At 37.4% G+C, this 26311-nt stretch overlaps 1 protein-coding gene across 5 annotated transcripts in view; it reads right to left on the bottom strand.

Moving 5' to 3' along the window:
- CYRIB (CYFIP related Rac1 interactor B) overlaps positions 1–26311 on the bottom strand; it is a 156089-nt gene that overhangs the window by 57173 nt on the left and 72605 nt on the right. For 2 of the 5 annotated variants that reach the window (XM_073330130.1, XM_073330126.1), the window contains exons 1-2: positions 19574–19653; positions 5691–5727 (exon numbers count right to left, since the gene is read on the bottom strand). The gene's annotated coding sequence lies outside the window, so the exon portion shown is untranslated. Of the gene's footprint in view, positions 1–5690; positions 5728–19573; positions 19654–26311 lie in introns of those variants that run through there. The other 3 variants (XM_073330125.1, XM_073330132.1, XM_073330127.1) reach the window with 2 other exon arrangements.

The following is a 26311-nucleotide window of genomic DNA, read 5'->3' as shown; positions in this document are numbered from 1 at the left end:
TTAGGGGTTCAAATCACAGGACTTTCTTCCCAGGATCTCATCATTTGCCAGAGGAAATGGCTTAGTGAGCAAATCAACACCTAGATTCCCTGAAATCATAGTTTCAAAGTTTTGGCAGGATTGATTCCACCCCCTTCATTTTAAAAGAAAAATGGATCATCATGTTATTTTTTTGTATGAATCACCGATGAGACCTTGAGCTGAATACAGTCTATTCTGTGTAGACACTAAAGATTCTTTTCAGAGTAACAGCCGTGTTAGTCTGTATTCGCAAAAAGAAAAGGAGGACTTGTGGCACCTTAGAGACTAACCAATTTATTTGAGCATAAGCTTTCGTGAGCTACAGCTCACTTCATCGGATGCATACTGTGGAAAGTGTAGATCTTTTTATACACACGAAGCATGAAAAAATACCTCCCCTCACCCCACTCTCCTGCTGGTAATAGCTTATCTAAAGTGATCACTCTCCTAACAATGTGTATGATAATGGCCCAACTTGATTATCATACACATTGTAAGGAGAGTGATCACTTTAGATAAGCTATTACCAGCAGGAGAGTGGGGTGGGGGGAGGTATTTTTTTCATGCTTTGCGTGTATAAAAAGATCTTCTACACTTTCCACAGTATGCATCCGATGAAGTGAGCTGTAGCTCACGAAAGCTTATGCTCAAATAAATTGGTTAGTCTCTAAGGTGCCACAAGTACTCCTTTTCTTTTTACTAAAGATTCTGTGGAACTTTCTTCAAGAATTGGAGGCCCCGTGGAAGACCTCATGTACACAGGGAAACCGGCCAGCATAGATGTTGCAAGAATAAGAAAAGTTCATCCTGTGGACGCTACTGCGGAATAGAAGTCACTTTTATTCTGGAATAATTACTATGCTTTGTGAACTGACTTACCCACAGCCAAAAACTGGGTGCAGTTCACCTTGGAGTGTGTAAGTCCAGGGTTAATACAGACTTAACTATTAATGTGCTTTTCCTTTTCATAAGGACACAAGCTAAAGGATGTACTCTCTATCTTACTTCCAGATCTCTTTGTTTGTTAGGTGTTCCAAGCACACATTTTGCATTTAATTTTATATTTGCATCATGATCATGTAAAATATTTCTAAGTTGTATTTTTTTTTAAGATGAAAAAGTTATTCGCCAGTCCTTATCAAGTTAAACAGTTTGTACTAAAAGTTAACAGATATAAATAATTCTTAGAATTAATGAATGGAAAAAAGGAAATAATTTTTCAAAGTTGAGTTCAATGCCCAGTTCAATGCCCAATCTAATAATATTACACCACCAATCTTAGTTACAGTATATTTACATTCAACTGCAAGCAGGTTTCAATCTTTCATATAAAAATTATCTTGTAGTACTTCATCTCCACCTGTAGAGGTCATTCATTTACAACTTGACCTTGCAGACCAAGGGAAATATTCATCACAACTTCAGAGAAACAATTATCATAGTAGATTTTTCTCTGCATATCCCCAGGCATGCAGTTCCTCTTCTTCTGCACTTTACACTGTGACAATCAAGATCCTCAAACCTTAATCACTGGTACCACCTTGTGACATTAATATATTTGTTTCCTTTCAAAGACACTTAAAATTTCTTCATTCTATTAGTGTTTTACACAGTCATGGGAAAAGTAACAAGAAATTCACGTAAATAAAGCTGCAAGACATTAAAAATTTTGCAAGGTGCTTTGGATGGCTCCGTGATTTAGACTGGGATACAGACCTTCACTCTTGAACCAGATCAGGTTAATAGCCAATGAGATAAATCATTACCTCAGGCTTGTTCAGTAGATTATTTGAAATAAATTGATGGGTTTAGTATATTTTCTAAGGGATGGGTGTCCAATGTTATAGAGCCCACACTACATACTTGGTAGTTACAGCTGTAGTGTTAGCCAAAAGGCCATACATTAAGTGATTAAGAATACCTTCTTCACTCTTAGAAGTGACACCTTCACAAAAGGGGTGAGGTGGGAAAGCTTGCCTTTTCTGTGGCTAAATTTTGTAATTCTCAGTGCAAGGATTGTCTTACGTTCCTTATAAAGTGTTATGCATATTTATTGTGTTTTACAGCAGTAATACAGGATTTTCTATTTCAGGGCTGTCAGTCTAGCACCTTTATTGAGCACTAAGCACCCCTTAAAAAAAAAAACGAACACTTTCACATCATAGATTTATCCATTTAAAGTTTCAAAACGTACAAGTCTTTTTGCCTCAATACATCATTTAAAAAATATTTCAAATATTTTCACTCTGAGGTCTATTATCTATTGATTTATTGCATTTTTGGTGTGAATTTCACTTATGTAGAGGAGGGGAGTCATTTAATAACTTTTATTCCAATCATACCTTCTTGGAATCAGCAAAACTCCCAGTAGACTTAACTTTATTTCCCCACCCAAATGCCAGTCTAAGTGCCCAGCTATCCTGATGCTAGATTGTGACCTGAACATTCATATTGCTTCAGTTAATATAAAATATTTGTTATTCGAACACTGGAAAGTACATGAAGGTCTCTGTCCATAATGGCTCACTAATCCTGTCATCTGATCAAGTAATGCAAACAACGTGTTGTTTCTATGCATTGTAGCTAGAGAAAAAGTATTAGATAAAACTACAGCAAAACAGAAGATTCTTCAAAATAAATGGAAACCCTTAGTTCACTCTAACCACCACCAACCATCACAGATCAAAATGGTCATGACTGTGATAATTATCAATAATCACCTATTTAATTATGTAAATGCCTATTTCCATATTCTAGCTCCCAGTCTTCAGGTTTGTTTTGCATATCAGCCAGTAAAGATGACACATTCAGCATTTGAAAGATATAAAGTTGTTTTTCTATACATTTAACTATCAACCTATGAGAGTTAACTAGGGAAATACAAAGGACAGCTCTAAGGAAAGAGAGCACTTCAGCTCCTGTAGCCTTCAGATCTAAGAACCTGAAAAAACGTGGTTCAATTTTGGTATTGGAAGTCCATCAGATTGAGCTGTAGGGGATCTCCATTTCCAGAATACCTACTGAGTGCAGTCCCATTTGTTTGGCAGAATTTGGATGAGACTGAGCCAATACACCATGATAGATTCCAGCTATGTTAACTGTTGACAGAGGCAGCAGGTTACTTTTGGCACCCGGGAGGATATTACTTCCATTCCCAAAGTCAAAATTGGAGATTTTCAAATACTAAAATAGCTGCCACAAATCTTTGGGGGACTCAGTATGAGGATTTTGAGGATCAGACTTTTTGCATCTATAAATAGGGCAAAAGCTAGAGGGACAACAGCGATCCTTTAAAATGTTGGCCCAACAGTGCCCCACTTTTTAAATTTGGGTTGCAGCTCTAAAAGAAAGGCTCCATCTCCAAAGGAAGCCAGTGTTTTATTGATTAAAATAGATGAAAACTTTGAAAAAGAGTAGAATTAAATGGAAACAAACACTTGGACGTTCATATTTGTATTAACTTGCCCCATTATATTTTGAGAGGTTTTGTTCTTGATTTGGTATGGCAGCTCACTTGCTCGGAATCTGGTCCTTGAACTGTGCCAAGTCACTACCATAAGGGGCAGTTTATACCACTTCTTCTGTAAAAAACTTCTTTATGTTTCCCTGCACACATTCTAAAGCAAATACTGAGAAAGTTCTCTTGACTTACATATATTACTATTTCCTCATAATTCTAAATTCCACCTACTTGTGATCTTGTAGACTATGAAAATATTCCCTGCTTCGTATATCTGATTTTTAGTGAGGAGACAGCCAATATCAGAACTGCCAGGAATCTCACTACAAAGTACTTAAAATTAGATTTATAGGTGTCAGTGAAAAATCAAACCTTCTTGTAAAAAAAATGTGAGACAAGTATGCAAACACAAAAAGGTTTAACCCTTTTTGATGTGTGGACAATGTATATACATAAAAAGCTCTTTTCCATCAAGAGGAGAAGAGACTACAAAAGTCAACAACTGAAAAAAAAAAAAAAAGAAAGAAAAGAAAAGCAAGAAGCTAGGCACAGTTGAGTTACCAAATATGGGGTGAGAACACGCAATTACCTGCATGGTCACACATTACTGAACTGAAGTCTCCCAGGAACTGAGATGAACACTTAACGTTTGAAATAAGCAGATATCTAAAAATCAGTTAAATTCCTCGCCATTACTATATTACACTGTGCACCAATCAATTATTTCACTAGTGACTATGTTTTTACAGTGTTACTAGTAAGAACTCTTAACTGAAGCTGAAGAATGGAAAGGAAAGATGGACTTATGGTTCAGGCACTGGACCAGGACCCAGGCAATCGAGGCAATTCCCAGCTTTGCTACAGACTTCCCATGTGACATTAGGAAAGTGACTTAAATCCCTCAGTGCCACACTTCTTTATATAGAACAATCTCATAAAATATGTTCCTATCCCCCTACATTCTTATTCCTTAAATAAGACAATTAGTTTAATTGGTAACAAAGAGTCTTCTTGACACTACTCCCAACACTAATCAGACAGGACAGATGTAGCTAATTTCCCACCCAATGATTCAAACACTTTCTTGATGATGCATCAAAACTAAGAGGTAAGGTTCATTCTTCTTCTATCCGGTGCCAGTGGTATCTTCTTCAGCATCTCTAGTTAAGAGACAGCCAGCACTGCTGGGCCTCTGTTGGCACAACACCAGATAAACATGGAGGTACAATACAACTATGCTTTATGTGCTAACTTATATGACTGCAAGATAAAAAGCTAAAAAGATAGAGTATCTATAGTGCACACCCCATTTCACAGAATCTTAAAGGTGGTAGAAGATGTTGCTTGTTTTGAAGGTAAAACATCTGGTCTAGGAAAGATCCTAAAGCAGATGCCACTGTAGCCACATTAAGAAAGCATTTTTAGTGTGTTGCAAAGATCTGAAGCAATTAGTTTTCTCTTTGTTTGGTCTTCCAAAGAGTTTAAGAAACACTGCCCTTGAAGGTCATTATCATTTTTAAAGGCTATCAATGATTTACATGCTCAGAGCCCATGTTTCTTTAAATGAAAGCCATTTTAATTAGCTTTCTTCAAGTTATCTTCTTATTCCTTCACTGTTATTAAGTTGAAGACTGTGTTAGGATATTGAAGGAGCAACGCAGAAGCAAAAGACTCCTTTATCTGTTTTCTCCCTGGCAAGATAGTGTGTAAAGTGCATCTTAATGAAAAAAATTAGTAGATCAAGCATATTTATACTCTCTCCTACCTTCTGAAGGTTAAAAGTAAGGCAATGAATAACTGAGAGAAAAGGTAGGTGGGGTAATATCTTTTATTGGACCAACTTCTGATGGTGGAAGATAAGCAGCTCAAAAGCTTGTATCTTCCATCTTCCACCATCAGAAGTTGGTCCAATAAAAGACATTCTTTCATCTACCCTGCGACCAACATGGTTGCAATAGCACTGCAAACAACCAATAATAAGTTTCAGTCATTCCTTTCTAGTCTGAAAATCTAAGTAATTCCCAATGAGCTTTGTACATTTCTAAAATCAAAGTAGCCAATTGGGGCTTTTCCTTCAAGATACAATTAATGCTAGCTTAACAATTTTCTTCCATTTGCTATCTTTTAAAAGCTTATAGTTTTAATTCCCTTGGCCAATTCTCTCCCCATCAATGCACTTACACAATGATAGAGAAGTTAAAATTCTTACCTACAGCCAGCGCTGCTCTCTGTTTTTGGACCCCCGTCTGTTTAAAAAAAAAAAAAACATACATACATTATGAAATAATATATTTTCTGCACCTAGATTTTATAAAGCATTTTAATAAATATTAAATGTTTAAAAAAGCCTAAGTTTAAGATGTTTAACACATGCTACCTAGCTTTATAAGAAGAATATATATCTGTTTGATCCACGGTACTGTTCTTTTGAAACTGATGAATGTATAGAACATCAACGGTGTGTAGTACTGAGACATTTTACAAGTGTGGGGAGTTTTTAATGAATGGCTCAATACCACATGCTAGTTTGTTTCACTGACAGATATTAGAATAGATCAGGCAGTTCTGATTATTTTACAACTTGGTTTCAAAATTTGCTTTTACAGGAGTTTGCTAGATTTAGTTTAGCCATTAGTACACATATCCCATCATTACATTAATCTCTAGGCTCTCAATACAAATAAAGGCAAAAGTTTTCAAATACTGTGAGAGACAGAAGCTTTAAAATACACTAAATATCTTCTGAAAATAGAACATCAGAAGGTCTGGCTCCAAGGCTCAGAACATGCTTCTTTTAGGAGTCTACACCTCTGATAAATACATCAAAGGGTTACATCTGTGCAGTGAGGAAGGCCACATGGCTCCTACACAGCTCTAGTCTGTGCTATATGTTACTTTCATCAACTATCAACATTTTAGGGTTAATATAAAAAAGAAACACTACTAAAATGGTTTGAGCATTGGCCTGCTAAACCCAGGGTTGTCAGTTCAATCCTTGAGGGGGCCATTTAGGGATCTGGGGCAAAAATTGGGGACTGGTCCTGCTCTGAGCAGGGGGTTGGACTAGATGACCTCCTGAGGTCCCTTCCAACCCTGATATTCTATGATTCTATGTTAACAGCATGCTTCCTCAAAAGGAAGCAGGGAAATCCACTGAATCCAATGCAGCTCCCAAGCTAGACACGACAATATTTTCTACTGATAACAGTACCAAACAAGAACACTCAGCAGGTACTGTAGCACCAGGAGAGACAGGGATGGAGGGAGAAAGAGGAATCCGAGTTATCCTCCCCGCTTGGCAATACCCAGATCTGCGTGGATCATCAGATACTAATGATTTCAGACTACTTTTGTGCGCGTGCATGTGTACACACAGGCAGTTTTAGTACAGTAGAGCCCTGATTCCTGACTGGGGACTCTTTGTATGTGAGTCGCATCTACTTTCTGCTCTACTGGCTATTGGCTCCTGCCCTCTTTCTTACAAATAATAACCAACATTAGCAGCTTCTTCCACTACCTCAGTTGAATATTCCATGTTAACTGCCTTTTGTATTCGAACAGGGATTCTCAGTCTGGAGGTCACAAAGAGGTTTGAGGAATCATGACAACCCTACCTTTCCTCTCTCTCTCTCTCTCTTTTTTTTTGGTTTTAAATAAAAATGTTTATAGCCTTCATGGTCACAGACATAACCTCAAACCAGGAGCGAGCATAAACCAAAGTAGTGATATCTGTCTGACTCTATGGACAATCTGAAATAATAGCTAAGACATGTGAACTGCCTGAATTGTTTCAGCCAGAGCTCTGTGGACTATGCAAATCTACAACAATGGAATTTGGCATTTTTCCAGTATAACACAAAATCAGAACTTTTGCCACAGAATTTGCCAGTTTGCTGCAGCCAAGCATCTAACATTCTGTTTAGTCTCCCTGCTCTGCTGGGAACTGGCCTGCAGCTGCTTCTTGCTCCCCAGTTTTCTGCTCCAGGGTTAAATACATTGGACTATATATAGCATGTGCCCTACGCTATTCCATGAAGCCTGGCAGCAAGGCTAGGCTTGGCAAGCCGGTCAACTGACCGGCCAAATAATATCATCTGACCAATAACTAGCCCCCTATTTGACCACCTGTCAAATACTCCTGTAAGAATGTCCAGATGTAGGTGGGGGCATATCTTTTTGACTGCACCACGGTGCCATCTATTACCAAGCCTACTTCAATGTCTTGCTCAATACCCTTTATTATATGCTAATGCCACCTGTTGGGAAAAAGGTGAACCAATTGAAAGCTAAGCATCTTCTAGATGTGTCATGAAATCTTCTAGAACAAAGGCATTACGTATTATGTATTTTTATATAATTAATGTACATGGCAGTTTTCAAAGCACAGTAAATTTAAAAATCACGCTTCTTGACCCAAAGAAATAACTCAGAAGGGAGTGGGAGGAGAGGAGGGTTCACAGTCATTAAACCCCCTCTCCCAACACAGAGAGGAAAAAATGTCCAAACATTAAGCCTCTTCCTTAAACAAAAGGATCACAGCTTTTAATTGCCCCAGCACCTCTCCCGCACTTTCAAAGCAAACAACCCACATTAAATGCCCATGTAAATAAACCACCACTCCACCTCTCAACAAATATCCCATTCATAACCTCCCTCCCGCCCACATATCATTAGAACCTGCAGGGCTGGACCAGGGGGGTTCTCAGCTGCTGATCCTCCGCATCAGCGTAGGAGGCTCAAGTTGAGCTCCCATGGGAGGACCCTGTGAGGTTGGGCTTGGTAGGAAGTACAGGCCAGCAGGACCTGAGTGGTGGCCCTCACAGCCCCCCGAGTGGCCAATACCAGTACTTAAACAAGGAAGCCGTGAAGGGGAGCTTCCTGAGCAACGACACAGACTGCCTGCCTGTCTCTGCTCCAGACCCCTGGTTGTGATTAGTCTCCAGCTTCTGACCCTGGTTTGCCCTCACCTTTGCTCTTTGATGGCTGTCTGTAACCCGGCGCCTGATCCCAATCTCCTGGTAACCTGACCCTGCATGCCCCCCTACACCTGATCATCAGTTCACTCCCTGGCCTGTCTCAGACTCTGATATACCGGTACCTGACTCAACCTGGCTCCCAACTCCTGTCCCTACCACTAGATCTGACCACTCTTGTCCCAGTCATGATACATATCCTCAGCCAACTATTACTGATAATATGAAAAGTTCTATGCTAATGAGAGGACATCACATCTTGGCAGAGGAACCTCCCTTTCTATTCTGTTCCTCCTCCTGCTGCTTATGAGTCCATTGGTTTGCTATAGGGATGTCTGCTTCCCTTTCTCTTCATGTTATCTAGAAGTCTATAGGGGTCCTGGAAAGAAGGGGCAGCATATGACCTAAAACATTCATTGGTTGGAATCTTCTGGGATAGCAGCAGTTAGAAATAGAACTGAATGGCTACTGGTTGATTGAAATACAAGAGATACTTCATAATCTAGAGGGCATCCCAGAAGTAGTGAGACATTAATAACAGTGACAATGAATTATACAGAGTCCAGGAAAGCCTAAATAAAAAAAATTTAAAAATCCATACAAATTAACCAGACACGGAAAAACTTAAAGCTAACTGCACATTTCTGTTCTTCTGAGTATGACACTCATGTAGACAGAATGGAGAAACACTTGTTGAATTTTTGTGATGTGTGTGTCCAGTCAAACCAAGAAATGGAAAATTAGTCTGCCACAAAATTTGTTTTCTTCTGTGCATTTCCCTACTTTGCTTTTGGCAGCAGCATCAGAAAGCATGGAGTCTTTTGATGAAAACAGTAATGAAACAATTAAAGTGAGGCTAATTCCATTTCTTCATCTTTTAATACAAATTTTACTACTTCAACTGCTAGAGCATCAAAAACTCCTAATTCAGGAAAGTCTTCAGATGTTCATCAAATTGGTATTATGACGTTTTTGAACAGAATGTCCAATGACCAGAAAAACAAACCTGATTGTATGTTTGCTAGAGCTATTCATGCCAGCAATACATAATGTCGTATGGTTGAAAATCCTTATAGTCTAGAATTTTTTCATAAGTTGTATCCAATTTACAAAATGTCAAGTAGGAAATGGTTGCAGGAAGTCTTCTGAATCTCAAAATGGATAACGTGAAAAAGAGTTGGTATTCTTATTGCACAAGCTCCTCATGTGTTTTTAGTGTCTGATGGATGGTACGACAATCACAATGAGAACGTAATCAACTTCATGGTTGTAATTCCACAATCAATGCATAACTGAGTTTCACCACATGGCTCAATATATTGCTGACCAGTTTAAAAATGCAATCAGAGAACTGGGTCCATTGAAGGGAATTTCAGTTGTGACTGACAATGCAGCTAATATGAAAGCTGCCTGGGCTCTGTTAATAAATCAGTATCCAGACCTTTTGTGTTATGGATGTGCTGCCCAGATAATGTAGCTTTTCACTGGTGATGTTAAAGATCTGACAACTTCTCATCATGTGTCAAAAGTAAAAAGTATTGTCCAGATTTTCAAAAGCAAACATGTACTAGAAGCCATTTTTCATCATCGCTTAGTACAGCCCTTGATTTTATCCACCCTGAGCAAGCCATGTCACACTCAACAGGAAATCTCTATTAAATGTCTCAAAGATGCAAGAAGGGTCTTCAATCAGCTGCTGTTGAAAAACAATTGGCTGGATGATGCCCCCCCCCCGAGTATCCACACTCACATTTTTGATGACAGTATCTTTTGGATGCTAAACTCAAAATTCATTTCACTGCTGGAACCCATAAGCTCAGTCCATTCAGAATATGGATAATGATAGTTATACACTGTCTGATGCCACGAAGGAGTTCTTGAATGTCAAGAAACATATTTGTGAGAATGAATACAGTCCACTTACAAAAGCTAAAGAGAAAATGACAACAAAATAAAATCACAAAAAAATCAAGTGATCACTGCAACACATAATGTTGCCTACCATCTGGAGCACATTTTCAGGGACAAGACCTTTCTGATGATGTATTTCATTCACACTGTGACCTCCTGGTGGCTTTTGCCAATTTCAAGAAAATACAAACAAGCAATTCTGATGGAGGTAGCAAATTATAAAGCAAAAAGACATAAAACAATTTGAAGTGCAATCCCAGCAGTTGAATAAAAAGAGTTTGCTCCTTCATCACGCTGGAAAGGGTTGTGTCCTCCCTGCTCTTTAACTACAGTGGCAGAAATTCTTTTTAACACTTCAGCATTCAACTGCATGTGCAGAATGAAACTGGTCAGTTTGAGGAACCATCCATTCAAAAACCCAAAATAGATTGAAGACCTCCACTGCTGGGAAACTGGTGACCATGTATCACAATTTACTATTAGAGAAGAAAATGGCAGATGAAGATTAAACTCCGTATTCATCAGATGAAGAACAAGGAGATACTGATGATGACGACAAAGATATAGACAAATCAGTTGAAGCAGATAAAGAAAGATGATAATGAAAAACAAGATGCTTCAAGAACTGGCCCAGCACTTACCTAGTATATGTACATTTAAAATTGCCTGGTTTTTTAATAGTTCCTATTTTTGTTTTATTTCTGCTTAAATTTCATTTTTCTTTTGTAATTGTTCAGTCTTGAACAACAGTCACATTTAAATGCTAACCCAACACTGATAAAAAGGTAGTAATTCTCATTTTATATAAATGCAAAGCACAATGAAATGAAGTTTTCTGAATTAAAATAACTCAAGTAACATTTTGTAATTAGGCATAAGTTTCTAAGGCCAAGCCTACTGGAGACCCTGAACTCCTACTCCTTTTTGTTACTGTTCTAATAAATTAATGGTTTAAAGGAGCTTAAAACACAACTAGACAACTTGAATGATGGGAAACTACAAAATGTGAATGACAGATAAGGGTTAAGAGGCTTCTTACCAGTTCCAATTTTTTATTATTAAGAATTCTCTTCACTTCTAGAGGCCCCAATTAGTAATTAGAGCCTCACTAGACAAAGAACAGAACACACACAATGAAAAGAGTCCCTGTCTCAAAGAGCTTACAATCTAGTTGTTTAACACACACATCTGGTTATCTGGGATAACCAGTTCTTATTCTATAGCCCTCAGGGTTATTTCCAGCAGGGTATTTAAAATGCGAACAAAGCAGCATGGGCTTTGTGGCATAGTAGGATATGAGAGCACAGGATTGAGAGAGAAGGCCAAGAAGGAGGCACCTTAAGGCTTTTCTACACAGTTTTTGTACCAGTTTAACTATATCTGACTTAATAAACACCTTACAAATGCATCCACAATAGGGGTGGCATAAATCTTAAACTATAATCGGTTTCCAAACAGATACAGTTAAATCTGTACAAAATTTGTGTGTAGACAAGCCTTTAGTCACTACTCTTAAATGGAGAGGGAAGGAGAAAAGAAGTACTTTATGATCTGGGACAGGACTATCTAGGTATATCTCACGTAATCATTTCCCTTACATTGCAGGGGCCTTGGACACTGGTGCACCTCAGTCCCTCCGATTCTCTGCCTGGGCACATAACAGTCTAGTCTCCTGTTAAATGTAATATTTTGGCCTAATTTTAGTTGTTGGGTTTAATATTCAGGTAGTGGGTGGTATTGGTGACCTGTGATAGACAAGCTGATGTGGTGGTCTTTTTTGGCATAAACTCTATGACTCTGTGAGAAGTAAAATCCACCTACAGAAAACAATGTCAAGATCTAAGCATTTCCAGTTTTTTCTTTTTATTACTTTTAGACCTGACTGTTTGTAGCATTAAAAAACAGCAAAAAGAGTGCATTGAATTAGAATTTAATCTTTTGAAATGCTTAGCTGTTATAAAAAAGTCTGAAAAAGAATTTCCATCAAGTTTATTGTACAGTGTGGACTATTCAGGCAGTATGTTTTATTGTGATGCCTCGAGTGGCTTTTAATATATATAAAAAGTTAAAAGCCATCAACGGAAGATCAGAAATATTCTGATATGGGGAGAAAGTGAGTCAAACTGGAGGTGCATAAAGAGTGGAGGGGAAAGACAATGCCAAAGGCCAATCAGAATGAAGAATAAAAATACTCATAGCCAATTCCTGACACCCAAGAGAGAAAAAGTTAAACACACAATGTTGGGAAGCTAGAAGCTACCTAATAAGCCTTGCGAATCATACTTCAATATCAATTTTTTTTATTTTTAGTGGTATTCAGAAAAATACCAAGTGCTAATTATATGCCCAGCTCTAGATGAACACATCCAAATTTATGCAGTTAAACTAAATGGAGTCAGCTACAAATATGAAAACAGCTGCTTAAGGTATAACCCAAACTATGATTTGTAAATTAAATACCTTATTTAATTCTACTCTTATGTGCTATTCCCAAAAGCACATCTTTATTAGAAAAACAGTAACTGAGTATTATTCATTCTTAAGGCTCCTCAAAGTGCTACCAAAAAACCCCAGACATAACACATAGAAGTGCAGTGACGTATGGGATATATGTTGGCAACCATAAACATGACGCTGTACAATAGTAGAGTAGGGAAACAATGGCCAAGGACACCAGGACAATGATGTATTCTTATGAGCAGTGTCATGGAATCCTGAATGCACAAATAGGAGCTCTGCTTTATTTCCATCCCAAATATGCTCAAATGGTAAATTACATGGTACTCAGTTTATTGTAAAAAGATGAATAGTTTAAATTCACTGCATTGAAATATAATTGTGTGCTTCCAAGGAGTCTAGTTATTCCAAATCTGAAGTTTAGATCACTAGGATATCTCCTGTAGCAATAAATATGCTACTTTGTTTTTAAAGTTGATAGATTTCCACTCCATACGGCTAAATGCAGTGCCTTACATAATGACAGGTTTCAGAGTAACAGCCGTGTTAGTCTGTATTCGCAAAAAGAAAAGGAGTACTTGTGGCACCTTAGAGACTAACCAATTTATTTGGGCATGAGCTTTCTCAAATAAAGCTCATGCCCAAATAAATTGGTTAGTCTCTAAGGTGCCACAAGTACTCCTTTTCTTTTTGCGAATACAGACTAACACGGCTGTTACTCTGAAATTTGTTTTTAAAGAAAACTTACTTTTAGACACAACCTGGGTGTGGTGATTTTTCAATTATTAAACGACTTTATTACAACAATTTAGAACAAAAAGGAGCGCTTATCATTTGGAATTTAAAGGAAGCTAAACTACAAAAAACTAAACTAAAAAACTAAAAATAGTTCAGTTGAGTCTAATTTGAACATTTGCTGTTTAAAATGATCCAGTGTTTAAATATTTATCAACAGTAGAGCAGAATGAATGAAAAATTAGGGCAAAAACCTTAAGAGTCTCACTGTTTCTCCTTGCTTCAAGAATTGCCTCTGCCCAGTGCTTACTCTGATCTGACTCATTATAGAATCATAGAATCATAGAATATCAGGGTTGGAAGGGACCTCAGGAGATCATCTAGTCCAACCCCCTGCTCAAAGCAGGACCAATCCCCAATTTTTGCCCCAGATCCTTAAATGGCCCCCTCAAGGATGACCCATTATGGGACGGGGGATGAGGAAGAACCAGGTTCAGGTGGCTGATCAAGGTGGTTGAATCTCCTCACTGCCAACTCAGCCTCTTCTCTGCCCACTCTAGCTGCTCTCTATTCCACAAGGCAGATAGGTATGAAAAGGGGCAGGGAGGGGGTGATGGTGGTGGATTAGATAGAAAGCTAGATGAGTCAGCCAACAGTCCTAGCTGAAGGGCTTTTACCTGGAAATAAAAACAGGAGCAAAGCCACTGAAGGAAACAGCAAGGTGGAGATAGGACTCAAGAGTTGAAAGCCAGGGAGATATTTTTCTGTCCACCTGCAAACACAAGGTCATGACCCACAGGTTGGCAAACTCTGCTTTAAGCACACCACACCAGACAAACAACTAACCACCAAGAAAACATCGGACGTAATAGCATACTACTGAGCATGTGGTTAAGCTCAACTGCAGGAGTGCATCAACAGGACATCATGCTTATGTCTCACATAACTTGCTGTTGAACACATGGAGTAGCTGCACTGCCTGGGAACTAACAGCATATGAAGATTTTATTTTGCCTTTTTTTTTTTAAACTCATTCTAAGTAGGAAGTGTTTGAAATTTAAACAATGAAAGTTAAAGAGGTGTCCCTACTTATATTTGAATATTAGGACACTAAGCAAAGGTTTGAATTTTCAAACATTTGGTATGACACTATTCAAACATAATTCCTTCTAGTTTAAAGACTGCTAAAAATGTGCTCCCACACTAAGAAACCAGAAGACAAGGTCTGCCCAAAATTCATTTTTAACACCGAGATGGACAAAACATTTACAAGTGGAAATAACGACAGAACTGCAACAGGACTGTAGGGCTACGCTACGCAGTGAATTAGTATGGAATATGCCCCATATTCACCTCTAAGAGCAGTCACAATTGAAAGTTAAGTCCCTTATTTGTGTAAATATCAAAAATTCATCTTCCACCCAAGGACCTCTGAACACTTGTCAAATCCTTGGATAAATTCTGCTTGTCTTATTACGTAGTCAGATCCAGTGACTTCACATATAATATTAAGGGGATCAATATTTGGCTTAAAAATCGCCTTACTACCCTAAGGAATAGGTAAGTATTATTGCACACATTTGACACATGGGAAAATTGAACCAAAAATGGGAGGATTTCCAATGGTATCTAGTGAGTCAATGGCAGCGTCAAGAATAGAATAGAGAGTTCCCCACTTTAGCCACTAAGCCGAAGTCCCAGACTCAAATCCATTATACTAATTTAGCACGTTTATACAGAAAGTAAAAATTCTAGAGAATGCAATAGCAGGGCTGCTGCAGGTGACGACGTGGGTGCACTGACACAGCTGGTGTTCAGGACTATTAATCCCTCACTTTTAGAGACATTGCTTTCATTCAAGGTTTTAAATATACCCACTATGACAGTATCAATAGCACAAGCCACATCATTAAACCAGTACAGTTGTGACTAAGGAGATTGTTTGTACATTCAGTGTCTACAAATATACCATTGTTGTTTGACATATTAGATAAACACCAGATAAATTTATTATGCAATTTACAATATTAACTGATACAGAAGTATTACATTTTATTATAGAAAATAAGAACAGCACATAAATATGCCTAAATCTTTTGGGGTTTTCCCAGTGCTCAGCTCAGGTACCAGCATTGCTATAAAATATGCATGTGCTGGAAAGACGTTCAAAATTATTACAATGCAAATGAGCAGGCAAATGTTTTATGGTAAATCTTTTCTAAAAATAATCCATGCCTTTAAAATTTACAAGAAAATTGCTTCCTATCATCCCGCTGCTACGAAGCATTTTGATTTAAATTCAACCAATACTACAAGAACCATGCAAACAAATCAACTCCACAAGCTGTCTATATAAAATAACATTAAAGTATTTTTATGCTTCATTGTATTGGTGTCCTAAATATTTTTATAGCAATTTATGTATGATAATACGATCAGAGAAGATTATTTCTAATTTGTGATGCTAATATAAGACAAAATACAAGTGGTTTCACTCCCCTGGAAAATAAATATAAAATGGGATTTTCCACGTATTTCTGGTATGTGATACTATCATTCTGTAGCTTGTTAGCATGACTTTCAGTGAAAAATTATTATGCATGGTACTTTGTAACACAATTTGAAATTCTACAATTAGTACACCTTACTACATTTTCCATCTTGCACAAAAATTGAGGGATCTGTGCAATTCAGATTTCCCTGATGATAAAATACATGCTCTAATAAACAATGTTTAAATATTGTTAATCTCTTACTTAGAATCTATTTCCTAATTTACTATAGGAAACATTGAATGGTGTGCTGTAACAATAAAAGAGAGCCTCATATTATACTGCTGGCAACACAAATAGATTCTTCGTTTACTTCCCCACCAATTAACCCAGAGAATTGTTTCACAAAGTTATCAGTGTAACTACATGGAAACTCGTTATCATATGCAAGATTGTGAGTACTGGACAACACTCACAACATCAGTTCTGAATGAGCTATTTTGCTACTTTTTTTTTTCTTGTTTTAATTGTTTTGGGGAGAAAGGAGAAGAGGAAAGGAAAGGGAGGATATAAAGGCTTGTGCTAGATTGAATGCAAGTTAGAAGGTAACCTACACCTATTTTTCACAACTAAATAAGAAGGGGTTTGTGCTGAATACTGCAATTGTTTTGGGAAAAAGGACATTTCACACACAATTTAAAAATTTCAAAGGAAAATGGTACACTTAAAAAAAAAAGTTTGTTTAAAAAGTCAGCACACAAGATGTAAACCTGTTAATCCTTGGTTATTATGATACCAGCTCTGGGATACAAGCTGCATAACATGCTTAGAGCAGATTGTACAATGCACCATAATAGATCAGCATATATACTCATCATTACAAATTACAGGAAACTTCAACTATTTCTGGTAAACTAGCTACATAAAAACAAATCTCTAACAACTTCTAAAACATGTGGGTGAGTCACAGGGTTGCAGGTGACAAAACAAAGCTATTTATAAAATTACAAGAAAGAGTGGCCATTCCTGTATTTATACCCTCTGAAGTAGGAGACATAATTACAGAGATCACAGTTATTGAAAGGGGAGTGGAGCATCTCCCCCCACTGCCCCAAGAGAGTCTATTACAAATAAAAATGTCCATAAAATTCAACCTTATATATTCTACGTAAGTATCAGCTACTACATCAAATAAACAAGGAACCAAACATTTTTAAGATTCCTGTATAATTTTGTATAAACTTAATTTTAAGATTATCTTTTTGTCCTAGAGCACAATATTTATTCTGCATATCTTCAAAATGCAAGATATGTTATCCTTTTTAAGGAAAGGTGGGGCTTTGGCTTTAGACTCGATACTCAACAAAAGCTTCTTTTTAGAAAGAGGGTTCCTTTAAACAAAGGAAATAGCCTACCTTGAATCAACTAGTTTATTCCAATGGATTTCTTCCCCTGAAAAACCTTGTATTTCCTATTAAATATTGCTATTAGCTCTCTAACTTTGTTTGCGTGCACAAGAACAGGTCAGGCTTGTCAGTCATGCAGTGACATAAGCACATATAGTATTTGTAATAAAAAGACAGCGTGGTTCAGTTGACTCTAGTTCTTGACCCATAATAGGACTGGCTCAAAACCAATGTTGAGAATGCAATATTTGGGTATATCGTCAAACGTGCCATAGTACAGATGAGAAGTCCCTTCTGCTTGCCCAGATAGAAGTTAAGGGTCCCATGGTGTTTTTCAAAACTAGCAGGGAATAATCCCCCACCTGCAAGTCCTAATGTCAATGTCAATAGCCACCACCTCAGGAAGCCAGGTGCCTATATCCAAAGCTGTTCAAGCTTTCAGTTACCTCAAAAAATTGCTGAACTATAAGACTATAAATCAAGCACTATGTTAAACCTTGTATATAGGAGATACATATAAAGCCAAATTCATAGAATGTGGTGTCTGCATTTCAAATAGCTAGACAACATTGACTACTGTGTTTTTCCAGACCCTTGGTGCAATTGTCTTCTTACAAATTTAGCAAACTACTAAGTATGGCAAAGCATTAAAACAATCACTATTCTTCCGCTCCATCCCACCAATAGTAAAGGTTACGCAACCACTTCCCATTATAACACTCTTTTCAGTTGCTTATAATTTTGCCAAACACAATCTTTGAGCTGAAATTTTCCATGCCAAGTGTCTGCCCCAGGCTGATTTTAAGTTTCAGCTAAAATGGTTCATCCGTCTGTCAGAATGAGTTCAGGAAAAAATAAGTTGTTTTGCCCTCTCTTTCATCCTGCAACATCTTTGCAGTACAGTGTCATCATTCATTCCTGTCCATGGCTTGCTCCTCCAATAAGGCCAGACTGGTCACCTTCCTGCATATGATGTCCCACCATCTAGTTGGTGGTCGACCTCTAATTCTTACAAGTGTTCCAGTGAGATGCTTTAGAGCCTCTATAGTAGGCCAGGTCCCTTTCTCTCTGTTTTTCCTCCTCCCTAATCCTAGGCCCAGTGGTCCACTCTCCCTCTGGATTAAAAGACTCCCACAATCAGCTAGTTTACTTTGTCCTGTAGCTCAAGCAGTAGCAACCTGTGCTGACATGCTGAAAGTTCAGGGTTCAAACTCTATTGCTGAATCACAGTAAGGGGTTGTTACAGTTTTGTGTGTGTATATAAATAACAGAATTTGTTTTTACCTTTTTTCTTTAAAAAGCCTCAGGAAGTTGCATACAAAACACTACATTTAAAGAATGTTATTTAGGGTGCAAAGACAAGAAATTGAAAAGTTAGGAAATGTCAGCTTTGCAGTCGCTTGTGCAATCATAATTCTGCCCCCTCGTGCCTATGCATTATCATATACACTTTAAATTATATGATCACATACTATTTTTGCTACAGTCCCTCTGTCTCATTCAGTATACAGTGTGGAGACACAAACAGACAGAAAATACATTTGCCTGTGCAACCTTATTTCTAACTTTTGAGTGTTTGACTAAATAACTTGTTTTAATGCAGTTTTTGGTATGTGATTTATATCTACACTACAGGAAGGGTAATATTTTGCCACATACCAGTAGACATGTGAGGTTTGAGGCCACTTATCAAGACAATAGAATACCTAAAAATCTTGAACTGTTTATCTTCTTAAATATAGCTATTTTATCCTCCACTTCTGAAAATGCTTTAGATTTGAAATTTCAACATTAGTTTTATGTTACTACTTCAACTATGCAATCTTTGTGCAATGCGTTTTGTATTATAGATGTTCAGAGAGATGTGAGATGTCAGGGGTCTATGGAATGTAAAAATTAATCCATCAGGCAGACTCTAAAAACAATAAAGGAATAGTTACTATTATTTAAAAAACCCACCACAACCTAATATTTCCCAATATAAAGGGTTGAGTCTCAGTGGATAACACATTGATCTTTAAATTTAATTTGGATTCAGTGAAGTGTAAAATGCTATTCTTTCACTAAAAGGAAGATAATTAACAGTGCACAAGCAAGGACACCTGAATAAATATTTACCAGTTGATGAGATCTTCTTGATGTCTTAATGGAAAATTCCTACTCCTTATGGAGTTGATGTAGCAGCTTGTCTTCAGAACCTGAACAGAGAAACAAAGTTAAAAATAAATGGCACATGGTCTAATTCAGTAAAAATACCACAATTAATTTTTATAAAAAACTTTAATGTACAGTAACGAACAAATTAATTATAGGTTGTTAACTATTTTCATGTCAAGGAACCAATATAATTATTCCATCTTAAAAACAGAACATGGACGACATGCAAAGAGCAGCCCAGAATAGCGAGGGATGGAAGAACCTTGTTCATGCCCTAAGCAACGTCTGACAGCACAGGAAGGATTCTGACTCAGAAGAAATGCAAATAAGAATCATGATATTTTGAAGTTGTTTATGGAAGTGGAGCAACATCATGAAACCCTTATCCTACAAATATACATAACCTGAGTGTGATGCAAGACCACAATTCCAGATATCTTCAGTTGCTTCAGGAATAAAACTATAGGACAAACACATTGAGGAGTCCCATGTTATTTCAAGTTGGATTGGTATTAAAATTGGACAGTACTGAGAACCATTTGAGTGATATCAGAAAACTGATTTTGAAATACCAGCTACAAGTTATACTACCTGTGAGATGACTATCCAATTTTAGTGAACTGACAACTTCTTTTTACAATTACTACTCCATTTTTAAGTCAGAAAACTACTATATCTTGTAAATGACCTTGCTCAAGAGATTTCAATTGCCAGTACACTAGACTATTTCAGTAGCTACAGGTAAACTCACAAGTTTCTGACTCATGATTTAGCACAGGATGTTAGATAATGGGAACTCTCCCTCACCAAAATAAAATGAGTATCAAAAAAATTCAAGAAAAGAATTTTTACTCATTGGTTCCATGAATCACCACAGGCAGCTGGTTAACCACTACCACAGAATGAAACAAAGCAACCTGTGGCATTAAATTTGAGCATTACCCAGTGAAGTTACTATCAATACAAAACAGCTTGCAGTTTAACAAATACCACCACACAATGAAGTGTAGTACTCCTGGTAATCAAATCCCATTTACAATGTAGTATATCTTTCCAGTAAAGAAATTTTTTTTTTTAAATGTGCTATTTTACTGGTAAGACTTATTTTACAGCCGTAAGAATGACAAATACATTAACACGTAAGTTTTTATATTGACTTTTTCTTCATGAAGACGCTCTCAAAATTACTCTAATACTCCCCTCTTTGACACACTGAAGTTTCTAGTTTATATTCTGATTATATGGGTCTTTAGTTTCTAATTTGATTTTATATAGGGACTCTCTTTATACAGGCCTCTTGAAAGCACTCAAAATAATGACAAATACACACACACATGCTTTTTGGCATAGCAATTGAATCATAGACAAAGAATTGGCAACAGATTTATCTTCCACTACTGCAGATTTAGTAGGCCTTTTCACCTTTGTTATGATCTTAAGAGTCTAAAAAAAATATCCTGGACATTTAGTTTAGTCATACATAGCAGACACCTCAGGGCAACTGAAACAGTGAAAGAAACACAATTTAAAAGTGAAAGCCCATAGTTTCGGGCACAACATCTGACCTCAGAGTCACCCTGCCAATTGCTGGGGTTTTAAAAAATAATGTTTTCCTATTTTTTAATCTCTCTCCCTCCCCCAATCCCTCATTGCTGTATTCAGTCAGTGAAATAAAATGTTATGCTTTTATGCCCTTGTAGTAAAGGCAATTATGTGCCACAATGAAGAATTCTTTGTGCTAACACCAGAAAAATGCATTTTAAAAAGCAGAAGTTAAACAAGTCTGAATATTCTATTATGTGACCAAGTGCAGCTTGACTCATTAATCCAAGTTATCATCAACATGCTTTTGGTTCATTGCATAGGCAAAAAACTACATTCAGTATTACATTGTATGAGATCAGCTATATGACAAATGCTTTCTACATTAGTAAACCTGGACAACCTATATCAGTAAGTACTCAAAGCAGAACAAAACCATTTTGTTTTACATGTGAAATAAGATTTCTTACATATTCCTGGGGGAATTCTGCACCACTGAGTAAGGACAGAATTAATGTCCCGAGCAGATTTTACTCTTTCCCTGCAGAAAAATTGATTCCTGCATCCCTCAGTGGTGAAAGAACAGGTTGAGGACTATTTAGAAAAGCTCGACATGCACAAGTCCATGGATCTAATGCATCTGAGGGTGTTGAGGGAGTTGGATGATGTGATTGCAGAGCCATTGGCCGTTATCTTTGAAAACTTGTGGTGATCAGGGGAGGTCCCGGACGGTTGGAAAAAGGCAAATATAAATATAAATCTTTAAAAAGGGAAGGAGGAGAATCCGGGGAACTGCAGACCAGTCAGCCTCACCTCAGTCCCTGGGAAAATCATGGAGCAGGTCCTCAAGGAATCCATTTTGAAGCACTTGGAGAAGAGGAAGGTGATCAGGAACAGTCAGCATGGATTCACCACGGGCAAGTCATGCCTGACCAACCTGACTGCCTTCTACGATGAGATAATTGACTCTGTGGATATGGGGAAAGCGGTGGACATGATATATCTTGACTTTAGCAAAGCTTTTGATAGGGTCTCCCACAGTATTCTTGCCAGCAAGTTAAAAAAGTATGGATTGGATGAATGGACTACGAGGTGAACAGAAAGCTGGTTAGATCGTCAGGCTCAATGCGTAGTGATCAATGGCTTGATGTCTAGTTGGCAGCCGGTATCAAGCGGAGTGTCCAGGGGTCAGTCCTGGGGCCGGTTTTGTTCAACGTCTTCATTAATGATCTGGATGCTGGGATGGACTGCACCCTCAGCAAGTTTGTGGATGACACTAAGCTCGGGGAAGAGGTAGATATGCTGGAGGGTACGGATAGGGTCCAGAGTGACCTAGACAAATTGGAGGATTGGGCCAAAAGAAATCTGATGAGGTTCAACAAGGACAAGTGCAGAGTTCTGCACATAGGATGGAAGAATCCCATACACTGCTACAGACTAGGGACCAAATGGCTAGGCAGATTGGGGGAGGGTCGGGATGCATGTGGAGCCACATAGATGTGCTAATATATTAGTAAGGATTTTATCTGTCAAAAATCATTTCCTGAATCTTTTTTGTTATATGTTACAGACATAGTTGCCAACAGGTATTTTGAAATAATAATTGAAAAAATAATTGAAAATACTGTGATTATATTGTGTTACTCTGACAAATAAAATATGCAGAATTTTAAAATATTGTGCACATAATTCCCTCAGTATATTACAGCCACTAGTCCATAGTATTACTGGAAAGAACAGCTTTATTTTTCAATTTTTGGTGCCAGCTTGCGCTCATAAATAGGAACTCATGCACCAAATTTCACATTAAATAATTTTTCAACCTGAAGAACAAAATTACCAGTTCTGATCACCAAAAGAAGAGCCAAACTAAAAACGATGGGAGAGGGATTCTCTAGATTAATGGATTTATTGTGCATGTTATGGAAAAGCCAATTTACAGACAAGACAAAGTTATCCTATTTTCATCAATATATAGGAGGCACACTTGAGATGTAGCAGGGAATAGTACAAGGAAGGGAGAGAGAGAGAAAAATCAGGTATTAAAGAGTTGGGTGGCCTCAGCAACTTGCATCAGCAAAGGCACAATCTGCACAGGATGAAAACAAAGACACTATGACAAATTAACACAGTTTGCTGTTCTGAATATTTCATTATCTGAAGCACTGTTTGTCACTGCCCAAGAAATTGCTAATGATCTAACAGTGTGAGCTAAGATACTTTAAGGAGTTTTGGTGCCTAAAGAGTTCTGAACAGCAGCACTGAAAATCATCTGCGTTATTACGCTCAGTTGCATGTTGACAAAGCTCTGAGCAGCAGAGGTACTGTAGCAGTCTGCAGACTCAGAAGATGACATGGCATCAATTTGTAATTAGCTCATGTATGACTGGTTATTTGCACAGCTTTAAAAGCTAGAATTTCTTCTAATAAAACCTAAATTCCTGCAGAAACACATGGCTTAGATCCCTTTATGCTAACCAGGAAAGCATCTGACTACTGGAGAATGGATTTTTCAGGTTTTGCGTGAGTGTATCCCTTTAGAAACTAGAACATTTCTATTTTGAATTTAAAATTGGAACAAGGAACTCATTTTTACCCTACTGCCAATTTTTTCTAACATTACTTCATTTACCTTAACTCTGATAAGATTAATGAATTGCTATTTCGATCTTTTTAAAATGACACTGGAGTTAGCGTGCAAAATAAACCTTAAGTTTTCAATCTAAACATTCTCCTGCAATTAGGAATACAATGTAACAAAACAAGAAGTCAGACTAAATAAACTGTTTTGATTGTCCATGCTGAGTTAATTGCAAAAAAAGTCTACAGTACTTTTGATAACATATTTAAGGAAAATCTGTTAACCAGACAGTATCTTTTCAAATCAGTATTTAAGTCAACAGAAGGAATTTTTAAAAAAATATATAGTTAACATGGCATTCATGCAGTAAATCAAGAAACTGTTTTGTAAATGTCTCAAAAAGATTAGTATCAGAGGTGTAGCCGTGTTAGTCTGGGTCTGTAAAAGCGGCAAAGAGTCCTGTGGCATCGCTTTTACAAAAAGATTAGACATTTATACTAATTAAAACAGCAACTTCATATTAACTGTAGGTCAAAGATTATCAATGCTGTATTTCAGCACATAGGCTCTGAAAGAATAAATTGATGCCCAGAGGAAACCACCATCCACCCTCCCCAAAAAACACAGTTGTATAGTAACACATAGTTAGTTGAAATATGGTGTTTTTACACTTTTTTCTGAAGCATCTAACATGGACCAGATGGGAGTCAGAATGAATTACTTAGACAGAAGGTCAGAACTGTAATTATGTTTTAATTAACTTTTTTTAAATAATTCAGTAATTTTAGGTAATTCAGTTACTAATTTCTTAATAAATTAAAACTATACCTACAATATTGCATTTACTTATTTTAATTTCTTAGATTAATTTGAAGAAATAAAGCACAGCTTAATTATTTTGTTACTGCAAGTTCATCCCATTATAACAATTCAAAAGTCAGCTAGTCACGTACTCTAGATTCTTGCTTCCTAACGAGCTTCACTAAAAAGATGTATGTAGGTTACAAAAGTGGATGTTTGCAGGCGGCTTCATCTTTTCAAAGCAAATATCACCATTGCATTTTTGCATAGCTTATACAAAGTGTAGTAACGTAAGTTTCCCTAATTCTCATTCGTCATAATCAGTCATGTTTCATCATTATAAGAACTGTTCCTACTCAGAAGAAACTGGAAGAAAGGGATTTAATACACAAATCACATACCCTGACACTTTTGTATCTTAAGTCACTGTGTTCTGATATACTCCACATTCTTTCTGACAGTTGAATCTTCATAATCATTTAACCTTTTTGGCACTCAGTTGCATACCTTGGTTGCACCTCTTTTAATAGAAAGCACTGAGTAGGAGATGTCTTTCCCCTCAAGAATCTACTGCTTATTTATGTCACAACAAGTCATTTACCTGCATGCCTTTTGGAAGTCAGATTCCTTAGGATAATCTAAACATTTTTAAAATTATTTTTTAAGTCAGTGGTTGCACTTTGGAAAGTTCATTTACAAACAAAAGCCACATTACAACATTTCCTACTCCAGCACTAATGAACATTTACATGAATATGGTACCTAAATAACACAAGAACAACTTATGAACAACTGCTCCCATTAGCAAAACTAAGAAAAGAGGAGGCCAAGAGAAACTTGTGCAATGTATCCCAGAGGAAGGGAAATTAATTCCTATTCTAATTTTCATAATAATTATAATAAATATTGGAACAAAGTTTTGGGTTAGATTATATCAAAATAAATGTGCTTTATAATTTACACAGTGAACGTCTTCAAGAGTGTCTAAAAATTGACCTTTTAACTGCTCTTCTCTGATGCTTCAAAATTCTGTGCTTCCTTCTAGGCACCAGAGAAAGTGACCGGTGCCGACTTTCAGATGCAGTGTCCGGAAAGGTACTTCTCACTGATGCCAGACTACTTGGTGTCCGCCCTGAGAAGGAAGGTTCATGAGGTGGCCGCAGGGTGCCTCTATGAGAATGTGGCACAGACTCACTTCTGTCCTTTTCTGTCAGGGGTTTCCAGTCCCTGAAAATCTGGCAGAAGTCTTGAATGTGACCCTCAAGAGGCACTTCAGTCGTGCAGAATGAGAATCTCTCATCAGCATAGATTTATTTTACCTGGTACAAGACTGAGGCATACCCCAGTACCGAGCATTGATACTTTGTGACTAAGAGGGGACTAATGCTCCAAAAAACATAACATAAGAACGGCCATACTGGGTCAGACCAAAGGTCCATCTAGCCTAGTATCCTGTCTTCCAACAGTGGCCAATGCCAGGTGCCTCAGAGGGAACGAACAGAACAGGCAGTCATCAAGTGATCCATCCCCTGTTGCCCATTCCCAGCTTCTGGCAAAACCAAGGCTAGGGACACCATCCCTGCTCATTCTGGCTAATAGCCATTGATGTACCTCTCCTCCATGAGCTTATCTAGTTCTTTTTTGAACCCTGTTATAGTCTTGCCCTTCACAACATCCTCTGGCAAGGAGTTTCACAGGTTGACTGTGCACTGTGTGAAAAAAATACTTTGTTTTAAACCTGCTGCCTATTAATTATATTTCGTGACCCCTAGTTC

The sequence above is a fragment of the Lepidochelys kempii genome, chromosome 2 (assembly GCF_965140265.1).
Source record: "Lepidochelys kempii isolate rLepKem1 chromosome 2, rLepKem1.hap2, whole genome shotgun sequence".
In the NCBI taxonomy this organism is placed as follows: Eukaryota; Metazoa; Chordata; order Testudines; family Cheloniidae; genus Lepidochelys; species Lepidochelys kempii.
Note: the sequence above shows the minus strand (reverse complement) of the source record. Positions and strands in the feature narration are given on the sequence as shown.